Raw genomic sequence first — 10,292 nt, forward strand, 5'->3', positions numbered from 1 at the left:
AGAGCGGCCCTCCAGGGGCTGCCGGCAGCCCCCCGACACCGCGTCCCACCCTCCCAAGAATCCTCAGGTGCACAGGACCCTCCTAGACTCCTGTCCCTCCCCCCCCCCGCCCCAACACTTCCTGACGCTCTGTCTCCCGGGGGCCGGTGGCCTAGAGACGGTGGCTGGGGCTGGTGGGTGAGGCAGGGGTCCTCCCTCCCTCGCGGCCCACCCACGGCCGCCCTCGGAACCATCCCGCCCCTGCGAGGCCGGCGGCCGGATCCAGACCCGGCCCGCCGCGGCACTCCCCCTCCCCCCGCGCCCAGACCCCTCCCCCCCACCGGGGCCGGCTGCGTGGGGGGCGCGCAGGCCGCCCCCCTCTCCCCGCACTCCCGCGTCCCCGCTCCCTGGGGCCCCGCCGGGCGGGACTCGGGCCGCGCGCGCCGCTCCCCACGCCCGGGCCCCACCCGCGGCCCGGCCTGCGCGCGCCCGGGACCTGCCCCCCGCCGCCCCGCGCTCCCCCTCCGCGCGCCGGGCCGGGGCTCCCCGCGGGGCTGCGTCCCGGTGCCCGGGCCCCGCGGGCCTCCCGGCGCAGGGCTCCCCGGACCCCGGCGGCCGGCCCGCGGGGCGCCCCGGGCCCCTCCCCGGGCCCTCCCGGACGCCTCCCGCGCCCTCCCCGCCCGCCGCGCCCCTACCGTGCCGCGACTCGGAGCCGGCGGGGCCGGGCGCGCGGGGCTCAGCTGGCGGCGCGGCCCGGCTGCAGGAAATGCCAGAGGACTGATCCAACCGCGGAGCCCGGGGAGGGAGCGGCGGCGGAGGGAGGAGGGAGGAGGGAGGAGGGAGGAGGGAGCCGGGAGGGGAGGGGGCGGGGAGGAGGGAGGGAGCGGGAGGAAGGAGCAAGGGAGGAGCGGGGAGGAGCGGGGAGGAGGAGGGAGGGGGCAGCAGGGGGGGAGGAGGAGCGGGTAAGGGGGAGGGGCGGGAGGGCCGCGCTGGAGCGGGGCGCAGGGACCCCAGCCTTTCTCGGCCCCCCTCTCCCTGGCCGGGCAGGTCCGGGGTGCGGCCACCGGCCAGGCTGCCCCGGGCAGGGTTGATGGTGGTGAGTGGGGGGCAGCCTGGGAGGGCTCTGCCAGAGACAGGAGAGTGCATGCGGGCCTCCAGACCACCCTAGGGGAGTCGGGGTACCCCCTCTCTCATCCTGAGCCCAAGAAATGGTCATCATTTTTGTCCCAGTCACAGACACTCCTGGAACCTAGGGGGAACCCCAGAAACCGGAGCCCTTTGTCCTTGGGCTACATGTCTGCTCTGACCCGCCCCCCACCCACACCCCGTGTTTCTAATGCACCTCAGGACTCCTGCTAGGAAGCCCCGGCTCCTGCAGATTTCCTTCTGTGTGTCCCCCGACATCCCTCCTGCTCCCAGAGACCCTATTAGACCCCAAAGCCCCTTTGCATAGAAAAGACCTGCTGAACAACCCCAGCTGGGAGCTGAGGAGTGAGGCTCTAAAGTGCTCTGAGCTCCTTGCTGGCCCCAGGGTCTCCCCAGCCCTGGTCCCCCAGACTGAGGCGCTCTAGAACCTTGGTCTTGAACCGCCCAGGGCCTTCCCATAGTAACTATCCCCCAGAGACCCGGACTAGCCGAACCGGGCCCCTTTCAGGCATCCCCAGACCAGGTAGGACACGTAAGGGCACAGACCTTTTCCAAGCAGAAACCCTCTACCTGTTCCCTTCCAAGGGAAGAGGCTGACCCTCAGCGGAGCCCCAGCCTCCTACCCCAGGCTGCTCCCCCCCCCCCCGCCGCCCCCCTGCCAGCCTCCTCCCCCAGCCTCCTTCCCAATCTAAAGCTGCTGGCCCACACATGTGTTTCCACCTTTTCATTTTACGTTGGGCCAAGAGTGCCTCAAGGGCGGCCCCTAAGCCTGAAGGTCAGGGGGATGCAGCCAGGCCACCAGGAGACAAGCCTGGGATACTTGCCTGCCCACAGGGGCCCCTTTCAGCCCCAGGGACTGTAGAAGACACTGGGCGGGGGGGGGGGGGTCCCCTGCAAGAATGCCTACCTTCCCTCTGCCGCCAGCCGGCAGGTGGGTGGCCCGGACCAAATCCCTTCCAGCCTGAGCACTCTTCCCACTGTTAGACCTCCTACCCCCAGAGTCACCTTGCAAGGCCTTCCCACGCAGAACTGCTCAGACAAGATGCTCAGGGCCATAGTGGGCCCCCGTCTCCAGGAGAGGGTCTGCTCAGTGCGCAATGCAGGGAGGACAGAGACCACCCCGGCCAGGACGACTCTTGGAAGCCTCTGCGCAAAGCCGGGGTGTGGTGGCCAGGAGCCTGGCAAATTGCTTGCTGCCGGGCCAGTCTACAGGGGACTGAGGAAGAAAACAAAGCTGTTGGCCCCCGGGGGCGGAGGTCCCAGGGGCCAAAGTAGGGAAAGTCTCCAGTCACTGATGATGCTGGCTATTGGAAGCCAGCTTGATTTCACAAAATGACACTGCTGAGGGTGGAGGTCAAAGGGACACCCGGCCAAGAATAGGGATGGGGAGGGGGGAAGCCCCCCTCCAAGGTGACAGAGGCGGGTGGGTCAGAGGGTGGAGCCCGACCTGATGCACTCACTGGGATGGATGGCCAGACGGCCACATGGGAAGGGAGGAGGGGGACACGCTACCGGCCCCGGCACCTAGGTGTCAGGTGCCCCGTCCAGCTGCACGGCTGGGACGGGACTCTTCCAGGGGGGCCCCCCTTCCAGCTTCTCGCCTGGTTCTGGGGAGTCGGCCCGATGAAAGGGGATGCCGCCCAGCTCCTGGAAGGCGACCTGTTCCTCTGGGCCTCAGCGCACCTGCCCGTCAGATAGAGGCAGGGTCGGGGCACCGTGCTCAGTGCAGGAAACACAACTGTGAGGAGGCTGGTTGATGAGCGGAGCACAGAGGACAGCCGCCTAGAGCTGCTGGGGCCCGAGCAAGTCCGGGCACCCCTGTGCCTTGCTGTCCTCACCTAGAAGTGGGGACGAGAGTGGCCCTCCCTCCTCCCCAGCTCCGCGAGGCCCAGAGTCCCCAGAGGGGGAGCAGACTTCTAAGGCGGACCCAGGGGGAAGGAACGGCTCGCACTGTCCCTGAACAACGGCCACGGGCTTCTTACTAACTTCCAACTCGTGATAATTCCGCCAGACCTGCCTGTGAGAAGCAAGAGTTTTAAAGGCTCCTTTGCAAATGTGGCCTTGACTCTTGAGCGAGTGGAATGTAATTGAAAGCTAAGGCGGCTGCAACCTCAGCCGGGGGCGACGTGGCCTCTCCTCTTGAGGTGACGCGGGCGATGTCTGGGGACATCCCAGGGTGTCGGCCCTGGAGGGGGTGCCCCCGACAATCTAGTGGGTAGAGGCTGGGGATACAGCTAAAAACCCATCGCCACACAGGACTGCATCCCAAGCCGGGAACCATCTGTTTCCAGAAACCCTGCTGTAGAATAAACTTTTGACTGTTGGGGTCAGTCCTTAGTTCCCAGCGGTGGCTCGGTCCTTGGGGATCGCCCAGCTCCCCCAGACCTCCTGTTGATGTACCCACACCCTATCCCACATTTTCCGTGCTGAGGGGCTCTGGACACACTGAGTCGGTTAAACCACCCAAACGCCTTAGGAGGCAGGCGTTATCGTGACCGGCTCTGTTTTACAGATGGGGAAACTGAGGCACAGAGCCGGGAAGAAAGCTCTCACAGTGGGCGAGGATTCACTCCCAGCCGTGTGCTCCGAACCCCTCCACACTGTTGCCCAGTTAAAGGAGAAGCAGGCCCAGAGAGCACCCCTCACAAGCGCCCGCCCTTTCTCTTGTACCTGGCTGTCCCCCTGGCAAGGGCTGGAGTAGCCAGGACAGGATGGAACATACCCGGGCCTGTTTCAGAGAGGGTGCCTGCAGGGGTGGGCTGCCGGGGGCTCTGGCCTCTGCAGGGCCAGGCACTGGTGGGCCGTGGTCCACGGGGGAGGAGAGAGCTGGACCAGAGGCATGACAAGCCGCCTCCGTCCCTAATCTTTCCAAGCTAGCTCAGGCTGCAGTAATGATTTCTTCCCATCTCTCAGGGGAAAAGACTGAGGCCCAGGTAGTAAGGGTGCCGCTGGAGTTAGCTGGGATCCCCTACTCCTAGCTGGGCCCAGATCCCGTTGCCCTGGGCAGCAGCGGGGCAACCTGGGGGGTTGGCCAGGGCGGGTGAGCCTGACCCCCTCCCCACATTCCGAACAGAAGTTCAAAGCCCACACGCTTCCACAACACAATAGCTGATCAGAAAAACACTTGTGGTGCTTATCAATGCCTCACCATGGGCCTGGCACCGTGTCCCCACTTTCCACGTGTGACCCACTGCACCCCGGCTCCCTGTAGGTGGGGGTCACCATAGCAGTGAGGTGAGGCCATCAGCTGGGGGCCAGGCAGCCCGGAAGGACTGAGGCGGGGCTACATGTCGGGCGGCCCTGCCGGCTGCTGGAGCTCTTCCCCAGTGCAGGAGGCGGGCTCTCCCTCTCCTTCTCTGGACTGGGCAGGACGGGACGGGGCGGGGCGGGACGGGGCGGGACCCGTCTGCGGCTCAGCGGCTCAGTTCCCAGAGTGGAGAGGGGAGGTGGGGCCTGGGGTGGAGCAGAGACGTTCCTTGTCCCCTGATGTGGCCCTCTTCCTCCAGGAGCTGAGCCACCAAGCCAGGTGGGGGGCGCAGAGCAGGGGCCCTTTTCCGTTGTCTCGTTCTCTCCGGGGAACTGGTGAAGTCCAGCTGTGGGATCGGCCTGCAGAATGCCGGGGGGGAGGGGGGGCTGCCGCTGTGCTGGGGGGTCCTGAGCAGGCCTGCTGCCTGGGTGGCGCTCACACGTGCCCCCCTGCTCCCCTGCCTCTGCCTGTCGCTGGGTTACACGCGTACCCATCCTCCCGAAAGACACGCCTAAGCCCCTGATGGAGACCCACGCCTGCCGGTATAGAGACGTGGCATTTCCCGACTCTCGGCGACACCTGGAGGAACAAGAAGGTGCTATTTATAGGGCAACACCCCCTATAAATGTCCAGACTCTGCATCTGGCCCTCCTGCGTGGGCTCAGCGCCTGCGGCACCCTCCAGAGCACTGAGCACTGAGAAGGGGGCAGGACCACGGTGGGCACGGCTGAGAGGTGGGGTGACGCGCCTGGGGAGTCTCGCGGGGTCGCCCCGAAGCACCCTGAGGGTCGGCAGCGCCTGGAGGAGCGGGGCCAGCTGGCTCGCCCCCGGCCTCGGGCTCCTGCAGGGCCCTCCTGGAGCTGGGCCGGAACATTTCTGCCTGCTGCTGACCTCTGCTCCGGGCGAGAGCAGCATCCGGAAGCCGGATTCAGCTGGAGAAGGCGCTGGCCATCCTCGGCGCTCCTTGGCCTGTGGATGCGTCCCTCCGTCGGCCCCCGACCTCCCGCCCTCCTGTGTCGCTGTCCCGAATCTCCCTCTCCTTTCTCGCATAAGGACACAGTCGTTGGATTGAGGGTCCACCGAGATCATCCAGAATGATTTCAGCAGGAAACCTTTGACTTCATTACACCCGCAAAGACCTTATGTCCAAATCGGGTCACAGTGTCAGGCCCTGGGGGTTTGGACGTGGACCTGTCTTCCTGGGGGACACAAGTCACCCCACGACAGCATAACCTTAGGCGTCTTGCGTTTGCCCGTCAAATACCCGCAGTGCTTGTATTGGTGAGCCAGTCCTTGGCTCGGGACCTTCTTTCCCTTTCTAAATGCTTTTGTTCCGATGGGCCTCTGCGTGGCTCAGTCGGGTGAGTGTCCAACTCTTGATTTGGGCTCAGGTCACGATCCCAGGGTCGTGGGATCGAGCCCCGCATCAGGCTCCACCCTGAGCCTGGAGCCTGCCTGAGATTCTCTCTCTCTCTCCCTCTCTAAATAAATGCTTTTGTTCTGAGTCTCCATTTGAGGACACAGCCCCGGGGTCCTGGAAGGCATTGACCAGAGCAGATCCAGGCTGGACGCCTATCCCCTGCCCTCCCTACCTGGTTCCAGACAGGAGGGAGTGGGCAGCGAGGGCTTTTCCTGGAGCACTGAAGGCTGAGCCTTCCCTGGGGCCCGCGCTCCTGGTCTTGTCATCACGAGCCGGCCAAAAGGGATTTGGCAAGCCCACTTAGGGGCTGAGAGCCGGCTTTCTAGAGCCTGCCCTTGGGAGAACCATGAGGAATCTGGCAAATGGTCTCTTCTCTGTCGGGGAGGGCCCGGGGCTGCTGCCTCGGGACACACGGACAGGGAGCGCTAAAAGAAAAGGTTCCCAGGCAAGATCTGCGGCCACAGCGGCCGCTGGGTGCCTGACGGAGGTGCTTCGTCTCGGGATGCGGACACTGTCCCCGGGAGGGCAGCTCTGCAGACTCCCAGCGCCGGGCCTGGTGGCCGTCTCCAACGCTGCTCCCCTGGCCAGGGCACGGCCTCACCCGCCACTCTCTCGCGGGGCTGGCTTCGGTCGGCAGGCAGCACTCGTGCACCAGGAGGCAGACGAGAAGCCCGGCAACAGCACGCACAGGTGACGGAGAACGCGGGCAGGGAAGGTCACGCGGGTCACGTGGCAGGGCAGCCGCGGAGCACGGGTCGCTCGGGGCCGCTTCTGGTGTCCCTGCAGGAACACCGGGACGCCCCGCCGCTGACAATGTCTACACTCGCTTCGGAGGATCTAGGGCGGCAGTTCTCAAAGCGTGAACTTGGAGCCCTCCTGGGGCCGCTGAGACCGTTGCAGCCGTCCAAAGCGTGACAACACTCGCTTCGCTTCCAGGATGCTGCTCGCCTCTCTCGCCTGTGTCCTCTTGCCGCTTACGGGGGAATATTCCAGAGGCTGCAGCCATGCGAGGTCGCAACGGATTGAACGCGGAACCAGGTGTGAGAATCCAGCTGGCTTCCGTTGAGCCAGACATTAGAAAGACTCTCAAAACCATGCAAAACAATTCCACTCTCTCCACTAAATACTTTTATTTTGGGAAATACAGTCTTCGTGAATAATGCGCTGTTTAAGAAGATAAATAGCGCATTATTTATGTTACTATAATGGGCTTGTCACTGTTATTTTTAAATGAATCATTAAATATATTTTTTAATTGGAGTAAACATTGACGAACTAATCTGTAGAAGCAAATGTTCTTTGTGGTCCCGTTAATTTTCCTTAAAAGGGAAAGGATCCTGAGATTAAAAGGTTTGAAAGCCACTGATAACGATGAGGCTGGAAGGTGGATTATAAAGATATCAGTATGGCTGGAATGACCTTGGGCTTTGGAGTCAGGACGATGTGGATCTAGGCTTGGCCACTCCCACCCACTCTTCTCCTGCTATTATCATCATCATCATCGACACCATCGCCATTGTCACCTCCGTCATCGTCACCATCACTGCCGTCACCACCATCATCCCCCCACCACCATTATCGTCAAAGTCTCCACTACCCTTGCTGTACCAAAGTACCTGACACATTTAAATGTAATCTAACAGGGGCTCCCCGGTGGCTCAGTTGGTTGAGCATCCGACTTCGGCCCAGGTCATGATCTCGCGGTTCGTGAGTTCGAGCCCAGTGTCGGGCTCTGTGCTGACGGCTCGGAGCCTGGAGCCTGCTTCGGATTCCGTGTCCCCCTCTGTCTCTGCCCCTCCCCAGCTCATGCTCACACTCTGTCTCTGTCAAAGATAAATAAATAAAAAAAAAAATAAATGTAATCTAACAAAATATGCAAAAAGTCTGTTTGCTGAAAATACAAAACACTGATGGGGAAAAAAAAAAACACTGAATAAGAAATAAATGGAGAGACATACCATGCTCATGAACTGGAACACTTAATACTGTTGAATGTTAATTTGCCCCCAAACTGATCGATAGATTCAATGCAATCTCAGTCCAAATTCTGGTAGGATCTTTTGGTATAGAAAGTGAAAGCTGAATCTAAAATTTACACGGAAAATCAAAGTAACTGGAATATCCAAAGCTGTTCTGAAAAAATGTAATAAAATTGGAAAACTCACACCGCTTGACTTTAAGACTTACGCTAAAGGCAAAGAAATCAAGATTGCAGTATTGAGAGAAGAACAGACGCAGAGGTCAATGGGGCAGAAACAGACCCACACATATATGTCAATTGACTTCTGACAAAGATACAAAGGCAATTCGGCAGAGAAAGGAGAATCTTTTCGGCAACAGTATTGAAACAAGTGGACAGCCATGTGCAAAAATAAACACACATAAGCCGTGGTCCACACCTTTCACCTTAACCAAAAGTCAACTCAGCATCTATCCTAGACCCGGAGACATAAAAGCACAAAACTCCAAGGAAAAACACAGGAGAAACTCTTTGTGACTTTGTTGGGCCGTGGTTCCTTGGCTACAATACCAAAAGCACAATCTGTACCAGCATAAGATGATACATCGGACTTCAGCACCTCATCAAAGTTCAAAACTTCTCCTCTTTCAAAGACACTGTTAAGAGAGTAAGAAGACAAGAGGCGCCTGGGCGGCTCAGTCGGTTGAGCGTCCGACTTCCACTCAGGTCATGATCTCATGGTTCATGAGTTCAAGCCCCACGTGGGGGCTCTGTGCTGACAGCTCGGAGCCTGGAGCCTGCTTCAGAGTCTGTGTCTCCCTCTGTCTGTCTGCCCCTCCCTGCTTGCGCTCTGTCTCTGTTTCTCTCTCAAAATTAAATAAACATTAAAAGAAAACTTTAACGACATTAAGAGGACAAGCCACAGGCTAAGAGAACATGTTTGCAGAACACGTATGTGATAAAGGACCAGTACTCGGAATACATAAGGAATTGTCAGAACTCACTAAGAAAATAAAAGCAACCCAATAAAAAGGGGGAAAAGATCTGAGCAACCTTCTTACCAAAGAAGGCGTACCTGTGGCGAATAAGGCTACGGGAAGGCTTTGCTCACGAGGTGTTACAGACGGAAGCCACCATGAGATGCCGCTACGTGCCCGTTAGAGTGGCTGGAACCCCCACCACGCAGGCAAGGAACCCCAGTGCTGGCCCGGCTGTGCAGCAGCAGAGCCCTCACACGTTGCTCACAGGGGCGGCGAAGTGCATGTGTGTGTGCGTGTGTGTGTATGTGCAAAATGGTGCCGCCGCCTGGGATGACAGTTTGGCGATTTTTCCTAGGAAAAGCACACTGACCATGGGGCCTGCCCATCCCACGTCTGGGTATTTCAGTAAAAACCTACACCCACACGAGGCTCGATTCATAATGGCCCAAGACTGAACCCAGTGTTCTTCACAGGAGGGGATAAGCAAACTGTGGTACGTCCATTCAGCGGAGAGCTAGTCAAAGGAACAGAGTGCAGACGGGCCCGACAACACGGATGAGTCCCAACACCCTGCAAGTGGATGGAAAGGCCTACGTGCGGCATGATGCGCGTGGCGTTCTGGAAAAGGTGAGGTGTAGGGACCGGAGCCACATCGGTCTTGCCGGGGGCTGGGGGTGGGGGTGCACGGACCGCGAGGAGACACCTGGAGGTTCTGGGGGCTGTCGGAACTGTCTTTACACTACGGCAGACGTGTGCAAAGCTCAAACCGCTACCCCCTGAAAAGGGCGAACTTTACAGAATGTGATCACACTTGACAAAAGTGTGTCGGGGGAACGATGGAAAAGTGTATATACGTAAGTGGTAAGCAACAATGTGAAACATCAAAAAGGAGTGAGTAGGACGGGCTCAGCTTGCCTGCACACACCAGGCCCTGCGAGGGCTCTGGAGAGGGCCCCGCGTGCAGGACCAGCTCCAGACCTTCCCAGAGATGCTGCCAGGCCCGGGGTCCTATTGCCAGGCCCGGGCTGGGGGACCCAAGCCCTCAAAGGTGTGGCTCCCAGAACGTGGCCAGGGGGCAGGGGACGATGGAGGTTGGTCATCCGCCAAGGCTGGTGTGACAGCCCCGTGGGGCCGGCGCAGGACAAGGCAGCCGCAGATACCGCGGGCTGCGGAGGGCAGGCTGGACACACGTGAACGTCCATGCCTCAGAGCCTCTGGAAGTGTCCCTAGAACCGGGAGCGTGCCCGGCTGGGGAATGACCCCAGCCTCGTCCGGGCTGAGAGAGGAGACGCGTCCGTCACTGCAGGTCTGAGGGTCCTCTGCCTGGTCCTCTCCAGGGGCGTTTGGCCGCGAGCGTGGGGCAGTCCTCCCAGACGCAGCTCCCGGCTGGGGGCCTGGCACCATTCCCAGAGTGGGCGTGTGCAGCGGGGGGGGGCAACCGGGGGGCGGGCAGGGCCTGGCTGGGCCCGCGGCTCCTGTATCCCCTTGGGGGACAGGTAGACTCCAGAGGAGGCCTCTCGTGGGCACGACCAGCGGCCCCCACTCCCTCTCCTTCCTTCC

General features: G+C 60.8%; 1 protein-coding gene across 1 annotated transcript in view; it reads right to left on the minus strand.

Moving 5' to 3' along the window:
- The window catches only part of OSBPL5 (oxysterol binding protein like 5), a 55,248-nt gene extending 54,442 nt beyond the window's left edge, over positions 1 to 806 (minus strand). Inside the window, exon 1 of the mRNA XM_086676608.1 lies at positions 675 to 806. The gene's annotated coding sequence lies outside the window, so the exon portion shown is untranslated. The remainder of the gene's footprint in view (positions 1 to 674) is intronic.
- Positions 807 to 10,292: the final 9,486 nt, after the last annotated feature.

This window comes from Puma concolor, chromosome D1 (genome assembly GCF_028749965.1).
Source record: "Puma concolor isolate L17-30 chromosome D1, mPumCon1.1.hap2, whole genome shotgun sequence".
NCBI lineage: Eukaryota > Metazoa > Chordata > Mammalia > Carnivora > Felidae > Puma > Puma concolor.